This window comes from Stegostoma tigrinum, chromosome 43, assembly GCF_030684315.1.
Source record: "Stegostoma tigrinum isolate sSteTig4 chromosome 43, sSteTig4.hap1, whole genome shotgun sequence".
NCBI classification, from domain to species: Eukaryota; Metazoa; Chordata; class Chondrichthyes; order Orectolobiformes; family Stegostomatidae; genus Stegostoma; species Stegostoma tigrinum.
In genome coordinates, this window is record NC_081396.1 from 10,589,105 (window position 1) to 10,613,024 (window position 23,920).

At 41.5% G+C, this 23,920-nt stretch overlaps 1 long non-coding RNA gene across 1 annotated transcript in view; it reads right to left on the reverse strand.

Moving 5' to 3' along the window:
• Positions 1 to 13,952: 13,952 nt before the first annotated feature.
• Positions 13,953 to 23,920, reverse strand: part of LOC132206814 (uncharacterized) — a 42,585-nt gene continuing 32,617 nt past the window's right edge. The window contains exon 3 of the long non-coding RNA XR_009443174.1: positions 13,953 to 14,246. This is a non-coding gene — a long non-coding RNA (uncharacterized LOC132206814). The remainder of the gene's footprint in view (positions 14,247 to 23,920) is intronic.

Consider the following 23,920-nt stretch of genomic DNA (forward strand, 5'->3'; position numbering starts at 1 on the left):
TGTACACAATACTCCAAGTGTGGCCGCATCAGAGTTTTGTACAGCTGCATCATGACCTCATGGCTCCGAAACTCAGTCCCTCTACCAATAAAACCTGACACATCGTATGCCTTCTTAACAACCCTGTCAAACTGGGTGGCAACTTTCAGGCATCTATGCACATGGACACCGACATCTCTCTGCTCATCCACACTACCAAGAATTTACCTATAGCCCAGTACTCTGTATTCCTGTTAATCTTTTCAAAGTGAATCACCTCACACTTTTCCACATTAAACTCCAACTTCCACCTCTCAGTCCAGCTCTGCAGCTTATCTATGTCCCTCTGTAATCTGCAACATCCTTCCGTGCTATCCACAACTCCTCCTCCTCCATCCGCAAACTTACTAACCCATCCCTCTATGCCCGCATCCAGGTCATTTATAAAAATGACAAACAGCAGTGGCTCCAAAACAGATCCTTGTGGTACACCACTAGGAACTGAACTCCAGGATGAACATTTCCCATCAACCACCACCCTCTGTCTTCTTACAGCTAGCCAATTTCTGATTCAAACCCCGAAATCACCCTCAATTCCATGCCTCCGTGTTTTCTGTAATAGCCTACCGTGGGGAACCTTATGAAAAGCTTTCTCATACCCCTGCTCTGTCAGGAGGTTATGCTGGAACTGTTTAAAACATTGGTTAGGCAACAGCGAGAGCACAGTTCTGGAATCGAAATAATAAGGATGTGTTGCCACTGCAGTGGACACAGTGGAGATTTAGAATAGATTAGATTCCCCACAGTGTGGAAACAGGCCCTTTGGCCCAACAAAATCCACACCACCCCTTTGCAGCATCCCACCTAGGCCCATCCCCCTTTAACCCACACACTGCTGAACACTATGGGCAATTTAGCATGGCTAATCCACCTAGCCTGCACATCTTTGGACTGTGGGAGGAAACTGGAGCACCTGGAGGAAACCCACGCAGGCATGGGGAGAATGTGCAAGCTCCACACAGACATTCACCCGAGGCTGGAATTGAACCCGGGTCCCTGGTGCTGTGAGGCTGTCGTGCTAACCACTGAGCCACTGTGCAGCCCCATTTACTAGAATGTTGTCTTGGTTGGACAGTTTCAGTTATGAAGAGAGATTTGACAGACTGGGGATTGCTTTTGATCAAGCAGAGGAGATTGATAAGGGACATGACTGAGGTTTATAAAATTATGAGGGGCTTGGATTATGTAGAACATCTCCCCTCGGTGGAGGGATCAATGACTGAACCATAGGTGTAAGGAAAAGGCTCTGATGTTTAAAGGACATACGAGGAAAAAACTCGTGGGAATCAGGCTCTCACAGCTTTCAAGAGGCAGAAACTCTCATCCCATTTCAGAAGTAGTTAAATGTGTACTCACGATGCTAAGGCATACAATTTTATTGGGCACGTGCTGGAAAATAGATCAACATTGTTATGTGGTTGTTTTTGATTCGAGTGCATGCATTGGGCTAAAACATATTTTTCTGAACTGTAATTCAAAGGTAATGGAGCAAAATTTGGCCATTCAGCCCACTGGACCTGGCCCACCATTCTATCATGGCTGATATGCTTCTCAGTCCCATTTTTGTCCCATTTACTCACACGTTTGCTCCCCTTACTAATCAAGAACCTACCACTCTCTTAAATACACTTGATGACTTGGCCTGCAGATTATTCTATGGTGATGAGTTCCATAGATGTATCACTCTGGCTGATGAAATTTCTCCTTAACTCAGTATTAAGGGGTAGTCCTTTCACTGAGACTGTACCCTTCATTCTTTTAAATTTCACTGAGTACAGACCTGGAGTCCTCAACCGCTTCTCATATGACAAGCTCTTCATTCCTTGGGTCATGACAGTGAATCTCCCATGTATCCCCTCCAATACCAACACATTATTCCTTAGATATGAGTTCCAAAACTATTCACAATATTCCAAATACAGTCTGACCACTGGCAGAAACAATCTCAGCAGTAGATCCTTTACTTTGTATTGTAGTTCTCTTGGAATGAATGCTAATGTTGAAATTGCCTTCCTAACTGCTAACTGAATGAGCTTGTTAACTTAAGAGGATTCTGAACTAGGATTCCTAATGATCTTTGCACTTCAGATTTCCAAAGCCTTACCTCATTTACAGTCTACACCCTATAGTTACTACTGAAGTGCACAATATAATATGTTACCACATGGTATTCCTTCTGCTACTTCGTTGCCAACTCTCCTAGCCTGATCAAGTCCTAATGCCACCTGCCCACTTCCTCAAGGTGACCTGCCCCTCTACCTATCCCTGTGACATCTGCAAACTTTGCAACAATGTCTTCAGTTCCTTTCTCCAGATTAGTAATGGTTAATTTGAATAGTTGTGGCCACAACAGTGGCCCCGGCGGAAATCCACTCGTCACCTTCTGCCATCCAGAAAAAGAAGAAAAAAAATCCTCACTCTCTGTCTTCCAGTCTGCTTTCTGCCAGTAAGCCAATCCTCAACCTATGTCAGTACCATATGAACTCCTACTTTCTTGTTTAGCAGCTTCCTTTGTAGCACCATGTCAAATCCTTCTAGAAATCCGAAGGGATCATGTCCGCAGGCTTTACATTGTCTAATTTACACATTACCTCCTTAAGGAATTTTGGCAGATATCTCAGGCATGACCTCCACCTACTTCAGATCTCTATGCTCTATCACTCCATATGTATGAATACTTGAATATTCTTTCTGTGAAAGTGGCCATAGAAGAAATGTGGGTTTCATTGTTATGGCGAGAATTTAATGTCCATTCCAACGTGTCAAGAGGGCAGTTGAGAGTGAACAATGTCACGGCATTAGCATAAATAATTTATTCCCTGAAATTTCTAATTATGGACTGGAATGAAAAAAGTATCTGTTTTTAAAAACAAGAATGTCTGCAAGATTGCTGTAAATTTTGAAATGCAAGTAACCTGGCCCTCATTGTAAGCACAGTTTGTGCAGTTGCTTTTTCGAGCACTGGTTCAAGTGTGTTTGCAAATGAACAATGGCCAATGGGTTGTCTACGAGGTTAGGCTAGTACAAATTGCTGACTGGTTTATGGATGAATGATCAGTTATCAATGACAAAGATCTTCTGCCTGCAAACAACTGTGTGATTGGTTTTCAATGGCTGAACTTCTTGCGGCTCTGAACTAGACACAGAGAGGACACAGGATATCCACTAGCTCTGGACATCAGTTCTCTGCACCAAAACCTACTTTAAGCCTAAAGAAAACCAAATTATTTTTCCTTCAGCAAAGTTGAAGTTAGCTATGATTTTTCACCGACCTGTCAGCAATCTTTTTCGAAGTAAAATAGCGACCCCCTGTCTCTTCTAAACCAGTGGAAGCAGCCAGAGAAGGAAGGCAGAGAAGCAATGTTCTTACTATTACAAGAAACACAAGAGCATTCTCTTTAAAGCTTGTGAACAGTAATCACTGAACTGCCTTTCTCTCTTTCCCTCAGACCATAATATCCACATTTTATTTTCTCTGTCTGTGCTTGTATGAATGTCTGTGTGTACAGTCGAGCTTATATGGGTATTAGAGTTTTCATTAGCAAAGTTATACACAAGTGGTTCATAACTTTATTTTCACCTAGAGACAAACAATTTATCTAAGTTTTGTTAAGTACAAAAGCATAGTTGTATGTTTGGTCAAACTAAACTTACAACAGAGATAAACTAGGCAATTTTTGCTCATTTTCTAAAAAAAACTATAATGTTCATGATGATTTTGGGCATCATGTTGTTTGATTTTCAGCACGTTACCTCAGCCAGGTGTGGCAAAAACCAAATTATTTTTTACAACAGTCAGCAATGATTACATGCTCACCATTAGGGCAGATTTGTCATTTCATTCTTTTGCTGAATTCAAGTCGCACCATGTAGGATGTAAATTTATTGCTCTTTTGCATTCAGCTGAAAATCTGGATTACTATCCCATTGACATTACAGTTACCCCATCTCCATGTTGGTGAATTATTAAGCACACCTTCTGTCTGAAAGGTAGATTCCATTGCCACAATCCAGTGTTGTTATTGAAAAGAATTTCATGTCACCACATCCACTTTGCCTGGAGGTTGACAGAAGATATATCATTAATCCTGAACATGTGCGAGCCAAAGTTAAATCTGCTAATTCCATACTATCTCTACTAATCCTGTTGATTCTGTCGTTTTAATATTGTTCCAGGAAACTCTTACTCTACTGAACAAATAAATTTTCAACACACAAAGAAAAATGGCTGGAGAAACTCATCAGACCCGCGAGCATCTGCAGAGAGAAAACAGTGTGAACACTGAGTTCACCTTCTTCAGAACAAAATAGCTTATCAATGTGTTTTTATGTCTGTGTGAATACAGTAAGGATGTGAAGAAACTGAAATCAGAATGTTTAGAAAATGCTACTCGAAAGGGGACGTAGGGATTGGGCAAAAGTGCTTTGATCACAAAAGTAAAGCAGTTGTGCTCAAACCTTCAGTAGCAATGCTTCACCGTGAGTAAAGCACTGTGTCCAATTCTAAGTTCCACGATTTATGCTGGTTATAAAGGCATCTCAGATTGTGTCAATGAGCCAAAGGGAATGATCTCCTTCTCTGACTTAAAAATACTAGAGTGACCCAGCTTTGGTCCTCAAAAACAGAGAAGCAAAGGGGATGATTTGATAAAGGTGATCAAAATTATGGAGAATTTGGTAGAGTAAATGGCAGAACAACAGAGCTTTGGGTGGTAGACAACACAAATAATATTGTCAAAAGAACCAAAATTGCAAAGAGAAAACCAGCATTTTGACAGTGAAGTGTTTGGAAATGAACTGTTAGGATATGCAATGTACCACCTTTAACTGTGGTGAATTCAGGCACAATAGGAATTTTCAAAAGGAAATGGCGATCTGATGGCACAGTGAGAAAATTAAAAACACAACAGGACTAAAGGGCTAGCAATTGAAGTGACTAATTGAATAGCACTTGGAAAGAGCCACCCTCAAGACCATAAATTATGCAGGTGTAGAGTAAGACCATGTGGTCCATCAAGTCTACTCAGGTATTCAATGAGATCTTGGCTGATTTAATAATCCTCAACTCCACTTTCCTGCCTTTCCCCTTAACCCTCAATTCCCTTACTGATTAAAAATCTGTGAATCTCAACCTTGGATATAATTAATGACCCAGCCTCAACATCCTTTTAGAGAAAGGAATCCACAAATTCACTACCCTCCAAAAGATTTACATTTTTCCTAACTTCTGTCTTAAATGGGAAACCTCTTATTTTGAAATTATGCCGTCTTACACTAGATTATCCCACAAAGGAAACAACCTCGCAGTATACACATTGTCGGGCCACCCAAGATACTTAATAACATCACCTCTCATTCATCTGAGCTCAACTGAGTATAAATCAAAACTATTCAAACGCTCACTCACAGATGCCTTCTTATCATAGATCATCCTTTAAACACTTGACTTGTTAATATCCTTCACGCGCTCTTCTTGTCATCCTCAACACTTGTCTACCAAACAATTTTGTGTTACCCATCTAATTTATCTTAATGTATAATTCTATTACAATTAACAATGACAAAAGATTATATATGTGCAGAGGTTCCTGAACACAAAAACAATTAAGCATTTTCCACCCAAATTGAGTGTAACATGTCCAAACTATGAAGCAAAACTGCTCCACATTTATATTGCTATATTTCACAGAGAATTTCAGAAATCACCAGTGAGTTTCGGCATGATTTGAAGTGCAGGCCATTCTGCAACTGATCAACTTTTCATCCTGTCTAATCTAATTGTGTCTGTTCTCCAGTATTGGGAACAAAGTTGAAATGGAAAATAACAGTGCATTTTTTTCCCTTCCTTGTTCTAATTAATATCAGAGTTGAAGCAGCTTAACTTGTCTGTTCAAAGGCAGTAAAGCATATTAATTGCGGTGCTGTCTAATTGTGTCTTGGGGGAGTTTAACATCAGGTATAATAATGCAAAGTTTCACAGTTGAACAGAGTGCAAATAGGACACTGAACAGACATCTACCTCTCTCAGAAAATGCACCTTCCACCAAGTGGCCTTGTCTATGCCATTTACTACACTGCCCTTGCAGTTATCACACTTCCAGGTAAAATATTCAGCAAGTTATTCATTACAAAAGCATCTGTTTATCTCTATGTCCTCAGCAATTTGGAGTCAATAATGTTGTAGGCAAAATGTGACCCATAAGATTGCCTGCACAACAGTATCTTCGGATCAACAATGTAAGATGAAGATTACTCTTTTTTCAGGTTATGATTTCTTGAAATTGTCTTTAAGATATTTTTCATAATTGAAGTTGGTGTGTGCAATTGTGTGCAGTTTTGGAATCCACATTATAGGAGGGATTTGACTGCATTAGAGACAGTGCAGCGGACGTTTAGCAGGATGTTGTCTGGGCTGAAGAGCTTCAATTATGAAGAAAGATTGGACAGATTTTGCTTGTTTTCCTTCAAGCAAAAGAGACTGAGGGGGACACGATTGATATTTGTAAAACTGTGAGAGCTGTGTAGATAAGGTCGACAGGAAGGAATTTTTCTCGTTGTTGCAGGATCAATGGCTGGGGCATAGATATGAAGAAAGGGCCAAGAGTTTACAAGAAAATCTTTATCAAACAGAGGGTGGTGAAAATATGCATTAACTGTAAGGATGATAGAGGCAGAATCCTTTATAACATTTAAGAAGTCTTTAGATGGGCACACAAGATGCTAAGGCATCCAAGGCTCCTGGGCAAACAGCTGGAAAATAGGATTAAAATAAGTGGTTCTTTTTGATACACAGGCTCAATGGGCTGTTTTGTCTGCTGTAGATCGGTATCACCTTATGGTGCAAAGCAAACAAAATGAGCTCAATGACTGGGTCAGAACCAGATATCACAATCGAAAGATATGGGGCAGACCACTTTTGGCTGAGATGAGAAGAAATTTCTTCACCCAGAGAATGGTGAGTATGGAATCCTCTGCCACAGAAACAGTTGAGACCAAAGCATTCAACTTTTTAAAGATGGATAATTTTCTTAAGGCTAAAGGGAGTAAAGGCTATGGAGAGAAAGTGGGAACAGTGTACTGAGTTGGATGATCAGCCATGATCAGAATGAATGGATGAGCAGGCTTCAAGGACCAAATGGCCTGCTTCTGGTCCTTTTTTTTTGTTTCTATGATAGTTCAGAGTTCACGCAAGAGCAGTTCAAAGGGTAACAAAACTGGAAGAAAGTGTGAGACACGGAGACAAGGTAAGTTTTAGGTAAGACTTCTATTAGCACATTCACTAGCATCCATTCAATCCACCACTGATGCTCAGTAGCAGGAGTGTGTACCACCTACAAGATGCACTGCTGAAATACACCAAAACTCTTCACACAACGTTGTTTAAAAACACAGCCTCTTGTCTGCAGATACATGGGATCACCATCAACTACAAGTTCCTCTCCAAGACACTTACCATTCTGACTTGAAAAAATGTCATGGTTCCTTCAGAGTAGTTGGGTCAAAATTCTGAATCCCCTCCCTGATGGTGATGTGGGTCTGTCTACAGCACATGGACTAAAGCAGTTCAAGAAAGCAATTCACCACTGCCTCTTAAAGGGCAATTATAAATTGGCAATAAAGGCTGAACCAGCTAGGTTACCTGAAAATCTACAAATTGTGCTTGATGTGTCCACTGAACTGGAGGAGAACTCAGGAAAAGTTCAGAGGCAGCTCTATCTGGGAGATATGTACTGCTTAAGAATATCTGGAATTGTGTCTGTGAGTAAGTGCTGCAGTGTGTTTCTGAGCGAGTGTAGCCTAGAGAATGGAAAATGAACTGTGGAATGAGAATCCACTGAGGCAGTCCATGACAGAATTGTTTTTTCATGCCATTTAAAGACCATGTCTTAAAGACCATGTCATTGAAACTGAAGGATTATAAACCATTGTAAAGTACAGTGATTAACTGGCCCTCAGTCACTGAAGAAGAGTCATACTGGACTCGAAACATTAACTCTGTTCCTCTTTCAACCAGATGCTGTCAGACCGGCTGAGTTTCTTCATCAAGTCTGCTTTTGTCTCAGAGTCAGTAATATCTTGGGGTAACGCATTATTGCCATGAAATCAGAACGGCCTTTCTGATTATATTTGATATTTCTGGGGGTTCACTGACCATTGTTTGTTACCTTGATCAGTCTCATATTAGGTCTGGGACATTAGAACACATTTCAGAATTTGCCTACGTGGTCTAAACATATTTTTGTCAATAATCCTTTGCATATTTGTTTGCGCATTTTTAAGTTGCAATAAACTGCTTTTTCTTTTTGCTGTTAAGGAAACAATCCTAGCTGACATGTTACTAACACTGAAACAAGATGCAGTAGAAAACCTACATCATTGGCCATAACACAGCTTTGTTTAATTCAAGCTTTATTATGATTCGTGAAGGAATGGGGTTAGAAAAGGATTGATACTTCCCTCACCCTCTGATGAAGTGGTCTCAAGAACACTACAAAATTCTAGATATGGTCACCTTCCATCTCCTGTACATAGACAGTGGGCATCAATGCCCAGCAAGCAATGCCCATCCCTCAATGCTCTGGTGAAGGTGGTAGTCAGCTGTCTTTGTGAATTCCTGCAGTCATCAGTATGCAGAATCACCACAAGCTCTACTTTGCTATTTTGTGCACGTTTCCAGTAAATGGTCAAAACGGGGGGTCCTATTAAACCAGTAGAGATATCACTGTGCTTCTAATTATCTCAAGCACTTCCAGTAATTGGTTTGACACCCTGTTTAATATGTGTTTCTTCAATTTCTGCTCCCCCTTCCTATTCCATATGAATTGGAGTCACTTCTTCCAGCTTTGAAGTACTGCAGAACATTTTAAAACTGCATGTGATATATATCAATGTCCTATGGAATGGTGTATTGCTTGAAATGCTGCAATGCTTTGTTCTACAGACCACCCTACTGCTTGCAAGTTTGAGAATTTTGACCCAGAGGTGCTCAATTAATGCTGACATAGTTTCAAGTCAGGTTGGTGAATGGCTTGGAAAGGAACCTGCAGTTTGTGGTGTTCTCATGCAGATGTTATCCCTGTCCTTCTAGGTAGTGGTAATCACAAGCTTGGAACATGCTTCTGGAGAAACCATGACATGCAACTGCAGTGCATCTTGAGGAAGATACACACTGAAGCCACAGTGCATTGGTGATGGAGGGCTAAATGTTGAAGGTGATCAATGGGAAGTGAATGAAGTGGGCTGCTTTGCCCTGGATGGTATGAAGCTTCTTCAATGTTCTATTTTGAGTTTGTACTCATCTGAGGCAAGTGTGGCTTATTCCGTCATATGCCAGCAATTATGCTTTGTCAATTGTGGACAGGTTTTTGGGAGTCAGGATGTGAGTTATTTCTTGCAGGATTCTTAACTTCACACTTGCTCTGGTACTTAAATGGGTGGTTCAGTCCAATTCTGGTCAAAGGTAACCTCCAGGGTGTTGACAGGGATCCAGTGATAGTAACAGAATTAAATGTCAATTTGGAATAGTAAAGTTCTCTCTTAGAGCACATAACAGTAAAATACAGAAACAGGGCCTTTGAACAACCATGTCTGTACCGACCACAATGCCGCTTTCAACTAATCCTATCTGTCTGCACATGGTGTGTATCCTTGCCTGTTCAGGTGTCTATCAAAATGCCTCTTAAATGTAGTTATCATGTCTGCTATATACACAACTCCAAATGTGGCCTAACTAAAATCTTATACAGCTGCAAGATAAGAAAGTGTGAAGCTGGATGAACACGGCAGGTCAAGCATACTGTGTTCATCCACCTTCACAATTTATTATCTTGGATTCTCTAGCATCTACAGTTCCCATTATCTCTTATACAGCTGCAACTTGACTCACCAACAATTATACTCAATGCCCTGGCCAACGAAGGCAAGTGTGTCGCATGCCTTTTTTAAACGCCTCACCCACTTGGGTTGCCAATTTCAGAGAGCTATGGACTTGCACCCTGAAATCCATCTCTATGTCAATGCTCCTAACAGTCCTGCCATTTACTGTTAATTTCCTCTTGCATTTGACTTCCCAAAATGCATCATCTGTCATTTCTCTGCCAACTTTCCAAATGATCTATATCCTGCTGTACCTTTGACAAACTTCCTCATTATTCTCAACTCCACCAACTTTCATATTGTCTACAAACTTATTAATCAGACCACTGACACTTTCATTCAAATTATCTAGATATAGACATATATAGAATCAGAGGTCCCAGCACTGATCTTTGAAGAACACCATTCAACAACTACCCTTTATCTTCATGACTAAGCAGTTTTTCATCCAATTTATCAATCCATTAAGGATCCCATGTGAAGTGACCTTCAGAACCAGCCTACCACAGGAACCTTGTCAAAACAACATGTTGGCTATGCTCTAGTCTTCAGAGACACCACCTGTGGCTAAACAGGATACAAAGGTCTGTGTCGAAGCCCCAGCAATCTCCTCCCTTGCCTCCCTCGTTATCTTGGAATAGATCCCAAAGATCTTGGGGACTTTCCTCCCTTACTTTTTCTCAAGATACCCAACACCACCCACTTTTCAAAACTGGAATGGCCTAGAAAATCTATATAGCTCCCCTAGACTTACTACCATTTGCGTCCTTCTTTTCTCTTGCTGGAGATGTCCATTATCTTGCAGCTGTGCGGTGAAAATGTTACGTATCGCTCATAGGTCTGAGATGAAGTGTTAGCAAGTCTTTCTGCAAATGGGTACTGACAGGTTTAGTGTATAAGCAGTTGCTAATTGGTTCTGTGCACATCCACTCTCTGACCTTATGATGAAGGGAACGTCATTGATGAAGCACCTGAAGATGGTTGTCAAATAACTCCATAAAGGATGGTATCCTGTCGGCAAGTCACCCTTTACTTACAGATGAAGTTTCTTTGACTCCAGCCCTGCCTCTTCAGAGTCAGCTCTCAGACCACCAGAATCTGATACTCCTCTTTTTATCTGTCAGCCAGGGCTCCCTAATTGGACAAGATTAACAGCCTCAATCAGGGAACTCAATCTCAAAGGCCCAGCAGGGTGACCTCATTGTAATCACGACAGGTTGAGTCCAAGGTATTACTCAAGGAACTGCAGGAATTTCCTGTGGCTGAGACTTTTGACTTCCAGCCGTTTTAAACCTCTTCCTTTGTGTGAGGCATGGCTGCAGAGAACCTTCACCCGATTCCCATTGACAGCAGTTTTATGGTAGCTCCTTAATGCCCGAATTGTCTAAATGTCAAGGGCAGTCTACATTACTTCACCAATGGAATTCAGCCCCTTTCTGCATGTTTGAACCAAGGCTGCAATAGATCTGGAGTTCAGTGATCCTGGAAGTGAGCAGTCACTGAGAATGTCACTTCAGAGATGACTGACAATCAGCCACTAAGGCAGTAAATGGTTGGATTCGGATTTCGCTGTTTGTTTATAATGTAAGTGACAACTCTGGGCAATATTTCATATGGTCAGATGGACATTGGTACTGTAGCTGTACTGAAATCAGTTTTGCCAGGGTCGCAGCTAGCTCTGAAGCACAGGTCTTCCACACTGTTGTCAGAATGCCATCAGGGCACGTTGCATTTGCAGTATCCAGTGTCCATATATTTCGGCTGAAACGTGTTATACTACGCAGACAGAAACATGGCAATAAAAAAATGTCCAATGAGTCATGGAGTCATATATGGCAGGATAGGCTCTTCAGTCCATCAGGTCTGTGCTAAGCTGTCTGCATCAATACCACTTCCTAGCATTGTCCCATAGACTTAAATGTTATGACATTTTAAGTTCTCATTCAAAATGTTTTTAGAGGTTTCCTGTTCATTTACCTGTCAGGCAGTTTGTATTTTGAATGCTGAAATCAGAATTTGAACAGTTGTAATGACCATCATGTCACTGTGGTGATAGGTTGAGGCTGAAAGGTCAAAATGCTGGCCCAGCAGAAGGCTATATGTACCAGTAGTGCAGGATAATCATGGTTGTAATGACAACTTTCAAAAGGAATGGCTCATCAAGACAATTTGACCACCTAAGTCTGTCTATCTTTAAAATTACCAAATAACTGAATTGTGCATACAAATTTACAGATACTTCTATCTGTGTTATTAAACTGTTATAAATTTGCACGCCACAGGATTTAGTTTAATAAAGTGTTGCGCAAAACGTAAGTGTACATGAATTCAATGAAATGCAAAGAAGATTTTGAAATCATGTATTTATGATGTGATATCGCATAATATTGTACACTATCTCATTCTGTTGATTAAATGATTAATGGCTAACCCCTTGATGGCAGTTACACAAGTTGAACAAATTCATGAACCAATCAACAAAAGGAGAATGAAATAGCCTGCAACATTTGCACGCTGCAAACTCCTAGAAATAGCACTGTTCTAACTGCCGTTAACAAGCCTCTTCAAATGTGGCAAGAGCTTGACTCCACAAAGCCTGTCCACAATCTGTAAGGTACATGTCAGGTGTGTGATGGTTTACACCTCATTTGTCTGGATGAGTGCGGCTCCAAAAACACTCAAGAAGCTTGACACCATCGAGGAAAAAAAGAGACTAACTTATTGGCACTACATCCACAAACATCCACTCCTTCCACCACCAACAGTCAGTAGCAATAATGTGTACTATCTTAACTATGTATTGCAGAAATTCACCAAAAATCCTTCCATACCAAATTTCAAACCCATGACTATTACCATCAACGTGGACAAAGGCAGCTGATAAATGGAACATAACCGCCTGCAAAGTCCCCTCAAAGCCACTCACCATCCTACCTTGGAAATAAATTGCTTTTCGTTCAGTGTCGTTGGGTCAAAATCCTGGAATTCCCTCCCTAATGTCAGTGTGGGCCTAACTACAGAACATGGATGGCAGCAGTTTAAGAAGGTAGAGCACCTCTACCTTCTCAAGGGCAACTGGGGATGGGCATTACATTTTGGTCCTATCAGCGATGTGGAAATCCATGTCGAAGGGGCCTCAGTACAACATTACCATGTCGCAATGCCATGGACACTTGAAATTCTGATTTCAAAAAATTAAAATTATTATTTGCAAACCTCATGCTTTGACCCATACTATTTGAAAGTAATCCTAAACCAATATTTGACTTCAGAAATTTGTTAAATATTAATTATCCTCAAAGAGCTGACTAATTCAGTTAATTTGAATGAAAGCATATCAGTGACAATTAGAAACAATGAAGGAAGTGATATTTTGGACTACTGGATAGACAGGGTTACCTGATAGCAATTGAACTTCTTCGAATCATAGAATCACTACAGTTTGTAAACAGGCCCTTCGGCCCAACAAGTCCACACCAACCCTTGGAGCAACCCACCCAGACCCATCCCCCTAAAACCCACATACCCCTGAACACGACGGGCAATTTAGCATGGCCAATCCACCGAGCCCGCACATCTCTGGACTGGAACTTTAAAGGAAACAGTGAGATATTAAAATCTCCAAGTTGTTTTAGAAATTCAAAATGATTTGATCTCCTCATGAACTCTCATATGTTACTGGGTTTTCACATTTGCTGTCCCTCACGGCTTTCTTTCATATTTTGCTCCAACCCTGTTATGCTCCATCTTCTCATCAAGATTGTGTGACATTACGCAGTTGTTTTCTTTTTTTCCCTGTGCCTATCTGAAACAATTTGCCATGCAAAGGTTGATTTCAATAATGTTGCTTTCTATGGGTCTCAATTGTAAGTGTTGTTGATGATAATATTAGTTTTCACTCATCTGAGGCTTCTGAATTAACCAAGTTTACTGAATGATAAGACAGAATTCTGTCACTTCAAGTATCACAATTGCAACTTTGTAAAAGTGCAATCAATGTAATATGGCTAATTGGAGTTTACTCACTATTTTCTTCCTCTATCTGCCTCGCAGCTAGTTTACTGGCAATTATAATCCTGTCCCGAGGAAGGTGTGGTCTCTCTAGATGCATCACATGGTATCTGGTCTCCATGGCGGTGACGGATCTCCTGGTAATCATCACTGCTGTGCTGTTAAACCGTATTCCTGGTATTTATTCTCCAAATAGTTTCCTGTCAATAACTCCTGTATGCAGTCTCAAGATTTCTTTCATCTATGCATCCAGGGACTGTTCTGTTTGGTTAACAGTTGTCTTCACTGTTGATCGATTTGTGGTTATTTGTTGTCCGAACCTGAAAAAAAGATATTGCACTGAGAAAATGGCAATCGTAATAATAGGAACAGTTTGTACGGCAGGATGTTTAAAGAATATTCCTTGGTACTTTCTGCACGAACCCATTTATATCATGAACAATATCCCATGGCATTGTAAAATGAAGGAAATATTTTACACTTCACCAGTGTGGGGAGCTTTCGTATGGATTGACTGCCTTGTAACCCCATGTCTGCCATTCTTTCTGATAATTCTTCTTAATGCTCTGACCATCAGATTTATTCTTGCAGCCAACAGAAATCGCAGGAGACTCCGAGCACAGATCATCAGAGAGAATCGGAGCGACACAGAACTGGAGAACCGTCGCAAGTCCATCATTTTGCTCTTTGCTGTCTCTGGCAGTTTCATCCTGCTGTGGATGACGTATGTGGTGTACTACTTCCACAGACTCCTTTTGCCCCATTATCTTATCAATGGCTTACGGGATCCACAATTTATCCTGCAAGAAAGTGCCAACATGCTCCAACTATTGAGTTGCTGCTCCAACACATTCATCTATGTGGTAACTCAGAGAAAATTCAGACAGGAGTTAAAGAACATTGTGGAATATCCACTAAATCTACTGCCTAAATTAAGTAGATAGCGGATGTCTAAATTGTGCACTCATTCTTCAGGAGAAATGCCTAGGGACTGCCTCAGAGATTGGCAACTTGGTACTTATGAGATACAAATTTAATAATAGTTTTCATTTAGTTCTGCTGGCGTCAGAAAGAATAATTTCTGCTGATTTGTTGGAAAACATTTAGCCATTGCTTTTATGTAGGACGGGAAAGAGAAAATCTCTTGATAACATTATATAGTCCAGATGTGGTCCAACACTATTTGCTGGGTCTTTCTCTGTGTCTTCACAAATGATCAGGTATGGTCAATTATTGTGCATCTTCTAATATTACTGACAGCTGGTGGTAATTCTGCATGAGCTGAATCCCAGAATGAAACTAGGCTTCACAGGCAGAGATAGTAGGAATTGCTAATGCTGGAGTCTGAGATAACAAGGTGTTGAGCTGGATGAATACAGCAGGCCAGGCAGCATCAGAGCAGCAGGAAAGCTGGCATTTCTGATCTAGAACAACAAGTGTGGAGCTGGATGAACACAGCAGGCCATGCAGCATCTTCTGATGAAGGGTCTAGGCCCGAAATATGAGCTTTCATGCTCCTCTGATGCTGCTTGGCCTGCTGTGTTCATCCAGCTCTACACTTTGTTAAATCAGATTCTCCAGCATCTGCAGTTCCCATTATCCCAGAAATTACCTTGACAAGGTTCCGCATGGTAGCCTGGTTAGTGAGGTGAGATCACATGGAATCCAAGGGCAGCAACGAATTGGATAAACAATTGGCTTTGCAGTAGGAGAGAGAGGGTGGAGAAGGTTGTTTTTCGGACTGGAGGCCTGTGACCACCAGTTTCCCACAAGAATTAGAGCTGGGTCCACAGTTGTTTGTCATTTGTATAAATGTTTGGATGAGATTCCAGGAGGCATGGTTAGTGAGTTTGCATTGACACTAAAATCGGTGGTATAGTTTCCAGTGAAGACAGTCATCTGAGAGTCCAATGAGATCTTGATCAACCAGGCCGGTGGGCTGAGGAATAGCCGCTAGAGTTTAATTAACAGAAGTGCAAGACATTGCATTTTGAGAAGAAAAACCAGGGCAGGACTTACACAGTTAATGATTGGGCCCTGGGGCATGTTGTCAGAGAGATCTAGGGATGCAGGTAGATAAATTCTTGAAAATGGTGTTACAGGTAGAGAGGGTGGTGAAGAAAATTGCCTTCATCAGTCACAGCAATGAATGCAGAGTTAGGGTGTCATGTTAAGGCTGTAGAGGACATGGTAAGGCCACATTTGGTGTTCTGTAATGCAATTCTGGTCACCCTGCTATAGGAAAGATGTTATTAAATTGGGAAGGTTGCAAAAAAGATTTACAAATATGCTACCGAGGCAGGAGGGTTCGAGTTACATGGAGAGGCTGCATAGGCCAGGACATTTTCCATGGAACTTAAGAGGCTGTAAGGTGATCTGATAGAGGTTTATAAGATCATGAGGGGCATAGATAAGATGAACAACTGCGTCTTTTCCCCAGGGTAGAGGAGTGCAAAATTAGATGGCATAGACTTAAGGTGAGAGGGGAGCGATTTAAAAGGGATCTATGGGGCAACTTTTAAATACTCAGAAAGTGGCGCGTATACAGAACAAAATACCAGAAGAAGTGGTAGAGGTGAGGACAGTGACAATTTGAAAGACTTTTGGACAGGTACACGGATAGAAAAGGTTTAAAGTGATATGGGCCAAATGCAGGGATTAGTTCTGATTACAAAATCTGATTCATGTGGACAAGTTGGGCCAAAGGATCTGTTTCCATGATGTATGACTCTTTAACTGTATTTCCAATAAAGTGATGAACTCTCCTATATTCCTCAGAGATAATGGGAACTGCAGATGCTGGAGATTCCAAGATAATAAAATTGGGATACATAGCAATTACAGAGATGTGGCTCGCGGACTGGCAGCTTAATTTTCCAGGATATAGATGTTATAGGAAGGATTGAGGGGTCAAGAGAGGAAGGGGAGTGGGGTTTTTTATTACAGCTAAATTTTGGGAGGATATTTGCTCTGATGAAGGGTCCAGGCCCGAAACGTCAGCTTTTGTGCTCCTGAGATGCTGCTTGGCCTGCTGTGTTCATCCAGCCTCACATTTTATTATCTCCTATATTCCTGACTGGATTCCCCTGAAAGGTGAAACTGTTTTGCATTGAACTGAACTCCAAAACCTTCTGAACTGAAGTCAAAACTACATTCCTTAAGGACTTGCCTTAAGGCAACGTTGCCTTGAGTTGATTACTCCAGCAGTTAAAAAATCCATGAGGCTGCATTTTTATTCATGTAAACTGTAAAAAGAATCTCTTGAGTAATTGACTGCAATCATACGCTTTCTTGAAACTGATGTATTTCAGCCAATGCTCCGGATCTTATAAAAAAAGGTTGTTGTAAAAAGAATTCAAAAAAATCCATCTGCCTGCATTTGCAAAAAAGACTGAATTCAAAATGTGTTACAATATATTACACACGCTGCATTACACCACACACACAAAGGTTGAAAGTTGTCTCATAAATAACCAGGGCAGGCAGGAACAAAGTAGAGAATGAGGAGGACTGTTCAATTAAACTGCATTTCGTTCAATGCAACAGGCCTAGCAAGTAAGGCACATAAACTCAGGGCATGGTCAGGAACATGGGACTGGGATACATAGCAATTACAGAGATGTGGCTCGCGGACTGGCAGCTTAATTTTCCAGGATATAGATGTTATAGGAAGGATTGAGGGGTCAAGAGAGGAAGGGGAGTGGGGTTTTTTATTACAGCTAAATTTTGGGAGGATATTCCTGGGAATACATTCAGGGAAGTTATTTGGGTGCAACTCAGTGATAAAGAAGGAGATGGTCACTTATTGGAATTGTATGACAGACACCCCAAATAATCAGCCGGAAATTGAGAAATAAATGTGCAAGGAGATTTCAGTTATCTGTAACAATAGTAGCTTGGCTATGGTAGGGGATTTTAAACTTTCCAAACAAAGACCGGAACTGCCATCATGTTAATGACTTGGGTGTAGAGGAATTTATGTTACTGATTCATTATGTAGATGTAGCGACTGGAGAAGGTGCAGAACTTCATCTACTGTGGGAAATTAAGGCAGGACGGGTGACTGAGGTGTCAGTGGGGGAGAACATTGGGACCAGTGACCATAATTCTATTAGTTTTAAAATAGTGATGGAAAAAGATAGACCGGATCTAAAAGTTAAAGTTCTAAAATGGGGAAAGGCCAATTTCAATGGTATTAGGCAAAAACTTTCAAAAGTTGAAATGGGGGCAGATGTTTGCAGGTAGAGGGATGGCTGAAAAATGGGAAACCTTCAAAAGCAAGGCCATTCAGCCCATTGAGACCACTCCACCATTTAATCATGGCTGATGGGCATTTCAACTCCACTTTCCTGCACTCTCCCCGTAGCACTTGATTCCTTGTGAGATCAAGAATTTATCAATCTCTGCCTTTTAATGTCCTGGCCTCCACTGCGCTCCATGGCAATGAATTCCACAGGCCCACCACTCTCTGGCTGAAGAAATGGCTCCTCATTTCCATTTTAAATTTACCCCCTCTAATTCTAAGGCTGTGCCCACGGCTCCTAGTCTCCCCGCCTAATGGAAACAACTTCCCAGCGTCCACCCTTTCTAAGCCATACATTATCTTATAAGTTTCTATTAGAACTCCCCTCAACAATCTATACTCTAATGAATACAATCCCAGGATCCTCAGCCGTTCATCGTACGTTAAACCTACCATTCCAGGGATCATCCGTGTGAGTCTCCGCTGGACACGTTCCAGCGCCAGTATGTCCTTCCTGAGGTGTGGGGCCCAAAACTGGACACAGTATTCTAAATGGGGCCTAACTAAAGGTTTATAATGTCTCAGAAGCACATCATTGTTTTTATATTCCAACCCTCTTGAGATAAACGACAACATTACATTTGCTTTCTTAATCACAGGCTCTACCTGCAAGTTAATTGAGGGTACATGATTGAAAACTTGGAGTTGGTGGTGTGAAAGTTGGAATGAAACTCTGATCGGAAATTCCATGCTTACATACTGTCTAACCAACATTGCAACCTCTGGTGTTTGATCAGATGGACATCCACATTGATGCACAGCACCGACAATGATAGTGACGTCATGGCCTCTGCAATCAAACACACAAACTGCAGCACTGATTGACACCAACCTTGACCTTGTGGATCACTAATGCCTGACTCCATGACTCCAATGCTAACTTTCTCATTAAATCTGACTCCAACTATCTCCTGAACTAGGTCCCCCAAAATTGAGACTCGATATTGTCCTCCAAACTGACTGCAACTCTGAGAATACTGAACCTCAAAATTGACCTGGCCATTATCACCACCACAAACTCTCCAAGATGCATGCCCAACATTACTATCAGCTCAGACTGTACAACACTGCTGTGACAACTTCCCAGGGCAGCACCCCACACTATCACTACCACCAATTCCCCAAATCCGTCCCTGTCAGTTTTACCACAGCTACCATTTTTCCAACAATTTCTCCCACGGTACCACTACCACCACCACCCTCACATCACCCACCATCAAGAACAGCCCATAATCTTCTGGCCGGCCTCCTCAACTGGAAGGTGTCATTCAGATGCATCTTCATCAATGTCAGCTCATCTGGTGGCCCAGTGGTTAGCACTGCTGCCTCACAGCATCAGAAACCTGAGTTCAGTTCTAGCCTCAGGTGACTGTTCTTCAGGAAGGAGACACATTCTCACCCCTGTGTCTGCGTGTGTTTCCTCTGGGTGCTCCGGTTTCCTCCTACAGTCCAAGGATGTGCAGATTAGGTGCGCTGGCCATGTTAAATTGCCTGTAGTGTCTAGGATGGGAAATGTAGGGATAGGATTGGATAGGGCAAGAGGTGGATCTGGGTGGGATGCTCTTTGGAGGGTTAGTGTAGACTCAATGGGTTGAATGGCCTGCTTCAACACTGGAGGGGTTCTACCTATGACAACAAGCAAGACCTGCTATTGGAGGAAAAGGCTGTGACCTCACCAGCCACAATTTCCAATTAGTGGACGCTAAGATTGCAATTAAAATGTCATTGGCCAATGCCTGATTGGTGTCCCACTTTTAATGCCATTGTCGGACAGTTTTACGGTGAGTATCTTTTATCTAGTAAGTGGTGTGTAGTGTGTAGCTGTTGCATCTATGATGGTGAAATTTTGAGTGAGGATTTGGGGTCCTCTGGTCTTCATGGAAAAATGTTGAAATACAAAAATTTGTGTATTGATTTTGTTCCTAAATTCATGGGACAGGGTTAATGACTGTCTGTTTCCCTCATTTTAGTTTAGTTTCTTGTCTATGGGCAATGCTGTTTATTTTAAATTCTTTTGTTGGACCAAATTAATATTAACCTTCCTTTTGGGGGTTAATGATATACCATGTTTTTTTTTCCTGTCTTTATGTTGTGTCTTTCACACAGTGAACAGCCAATTTGGGAATGGAAAGAAGTGCTGAAGTGACTTTATCCACTGTGCTCTGGAAACATGGTGTACAAAAGCTACTGTGTCCAATGACTCCCAAGAGCCTCTTGTGTCTGGTATGCTGACTTCTAGTATTAGCTTGTATAGCTCCACTCTGGTTTGGATGCTAGTGACTGGTGCAGGACAGAGGGATTTGTGTTGGCTAGTGGTTATGTGCCTACAACATGAGGCTGGGTCTTGTGAATTTGCCTACTCACTACTCAAATATTTCTAATGGGTGTGGAGGATGAAGTGGAAAAAGCAATGCTACCAGAGCATCCTGCCAATTTCTCTGGAGATAGTTGATGATCATGGTTTTTGTCTTCAATTGAAGATCTTGCTGACCAGGCACATAGGAGATTTGTTTAGTGCTACCTTGAGTGTTTTGAGGGGCTAAAATGAAAGAGCAGAAGCTTGTCTCAATGAGGTACTGATTTGATCTAGTACTTCAAATCTGTTCTCTTACCTCTCAGCATAATCCTTTAGCCACTTTCTCTGTGCTGTTCTACAGAGATCTGTGCTGGATTTGATTGTATTGTACAAATCACTTGCATGAGCATACAGAAGATGTGGTTACTAAGCTTGTGGTTGACACTGATGTTAGTGGTGTAATGAACAGCGAAGAAGGTTTGCAAAGATTATAAAACATTTCATCAATTAGTGAATGGGCTGAGTGGTAGATGGCATTTTACTTGGATATGTGAGGCATTGTACTGTTGTGAAACAAGGGCAGGACTCTTACAATTAAAAGTAGGGCCTGGGTTCTTTTGTGGAACAGACACCTAGGGGTTTAAGCACAAATGTTTGAAATCTGTGTAAACATGCATAAACAGGTGTTCAGTGCATTATTTTCCCTTCTTTGCTCACTCTGCATATAAGGGTTAGGAAGTCATACTCTAGATTAGATGTTAGTACTCCAGAAGAGGAGTTACCATCAGTTTGGCTTGTTCCCTTCATAGGAAGGATATTAAACTGTTGGCTCAGTTAAATTTACCAGGACATTGATAGGAATGGAAGGCTTGTGTTAGGAGTGGCTGGACAGATTTTGATTTTTGGTTTATTGGCACAAATGGTTGAAGGGTGACCTTAACTCCTACAATTATAAAGGATAAGGTGAATGACAGGTGCCTTCCCTACAGTATGGATTTTGAGACTGGGGGGAATCCCTCTTTAAGATGAAAGATTTTAAAGACATGAAGGACAAGTTTTTTTACTGGTTTTCTAGAAAAAATTTCTAAAGGAAGTAGTGACTGTGGGGAATTGAAGTACAAGACAGGCTTGGTGGGTTAGGGGCTGAGCACAAGCAGGTGACCATGCTGCTATGGGTCTGGGGTCGCATGTCGGCTAGACAAGTTTAAGGATGGCATTCTTTGACAGACATTATTGTATCAAATGAGTTTTCCCAGTGCTTGAGTTTCATGGCTCACCATTACATTTCATTGTTCTCTCATGGAAATGTGGGTCTCTCTGGCAATCTAAACTGATATCTCCACTCCTCACTCATGAGGGCTGAAGTACCTTGAGCTACTGCAGTTGTTCCTAGAGGAGTGACCAAAAAGAACAGTAGTCAAGGCTCGCTGAGCCTGGAAGGGAACCTTCCAAGTATTTCTGCCACACGTTTAGTGGGCTATTTTGTTTTGAATGTTGGTGCAATGCCATCTGCTGTAGAACTGCTAACTGTGCTGAGAAGGATAGAGGTGCCTGCTTTTGGACACTTTGAATGGGTGAACAAATTGCTGATGAATTAGAGGTTATCTAATTTCTAGTTCCTTCACATAAGGATACATATCAACTAGGGAAATGGCTCCAAAAAAACCTGGCTGTCTGCTTTCACCAGTTAGAGAAGACAAGCATGCAATACACCAGATGAAGGCAGTGAATGGTATGTCTCACTTCAGTGACAGGTTTGGTGTACAGGACCAAGGGTATTTTGCTGCACCTGTACAGAGTTTGCAAGACCAGGCCTGGAGCATCATGCAGTTTTGCCCTCTTTATCCATAGTGGGATTTGCAAAGAGGGTTTAAACCAATTCCTGGGTAGGTAGGATTGATGTACATTAACAGTATTGGTTAGGACTCTCTTTAATCTCAAATGAGGGGTATCCTTAAAAAACCTCTCCTTTCTGGATTAGAAAGGGTAGATGCAAGAACAGTATTCCTGACTCCTCCAGACTCTCTCTCCTGAAGTCAGACTAAGGAGATGAGTAGCATGAGGGAGGAATTTTCCCCAGACTGGTAGGCATAAGGAATTTAATGTTGCATGAAATGAACATAAGACCAGGAGGTATAACACTGGGATCAAGACCTAAAGGATCAAACAGATGGAATTGCATGAGTGGCCATGAGTTTACTGAGTGGAATAGGCTCAGAGCCAAATGGGCCAGTTTCATTACTCTAAGCTGGCTGCCTCAATAGATGGGAGAGCTTTGCAGTCAGGGATGAAGTAACTTTGCAGGTTCTGAGCCTCTGATCCACTCCTGTCTCCAGTCATTACAACACAAAAATGGCAAGTAGACTAGTCACTGTAACCACGAGGATATTAGATGTAGTGATAGCATGCCTTTGCTATAAATGGTGGTGTTCAAATGTCCTGCTCGGAAATGGCTACCTTCAATTTGTGGGGCACCTGCTACCTGACAGCCCAAGGATGCTAGGTTTGAGTCTGGCTTTAACCATTACATAATTGGTGTGAATTTGTCAGGAAGAGCTCTGTCAATAGAGACACAGGGACTGGTTTTAATGTCAATTTTTTTTTAGGACACTTGCTTTTGCTAACTGAGTTACTTCTATGAGGTGTGAATCATCAGCTCTAGTTGTTTGAGTCTTTTCTGAACCAGCTTTTATCTGGGTCCATGCACTCTGCTCTCGATGTAACACTGTCTAGCATCATTAGTGGGGAATACCACAGTTAACACTTGAGCCCAGTGGCTATTTATTTGGGCGGGTGACAGCAAAAGAAGTGGTATTTGCCTGGGAGATGTGGCTTCAGGCAGTTGGGAAGTGAACAGATGTGAAAGGAGCAAGATGACAAGGGATTAATGATAGCAAGCCAGGGCGGAAGCTGGGTGAGTGGTAATGAGCTACAAAGAACATAATGGCTAGATTGGGCTAAAAAAAACCTCGTCGTGACGACAGTCAACTTTTTTGGTCAATACTTCAGGGGTTACTTTGAGATGACTCAATGAGTCACCTTGGGTTGAGTCACATGATTTCTGTAAATGCCACTTTGATCTAATGCCAGAGGTTTCTGACCCTTTGAAAACACGATTAAGGATTAAACCTCATCACATGACTCAGTCAGGATCATGCTTCATCACACTATTGGGCTTGGTGTCTACATTCATCAGCTCAAACAGGAACTGGGCTTTGCTTCAGGGTGGAATTGGCATTTTAAAGTGGTTAAACACTTCCTTGCATTTGAAGAGGTAAATCTGTGAGCATGATGCCCTGTTATAAAAACCGTCAGGCCTTGTTGCACACTGGTTTAACATGTGCTACTTGACATCAATTCAAACTATCAGTTGGCTGATTTTTTTTTTAGTTGGG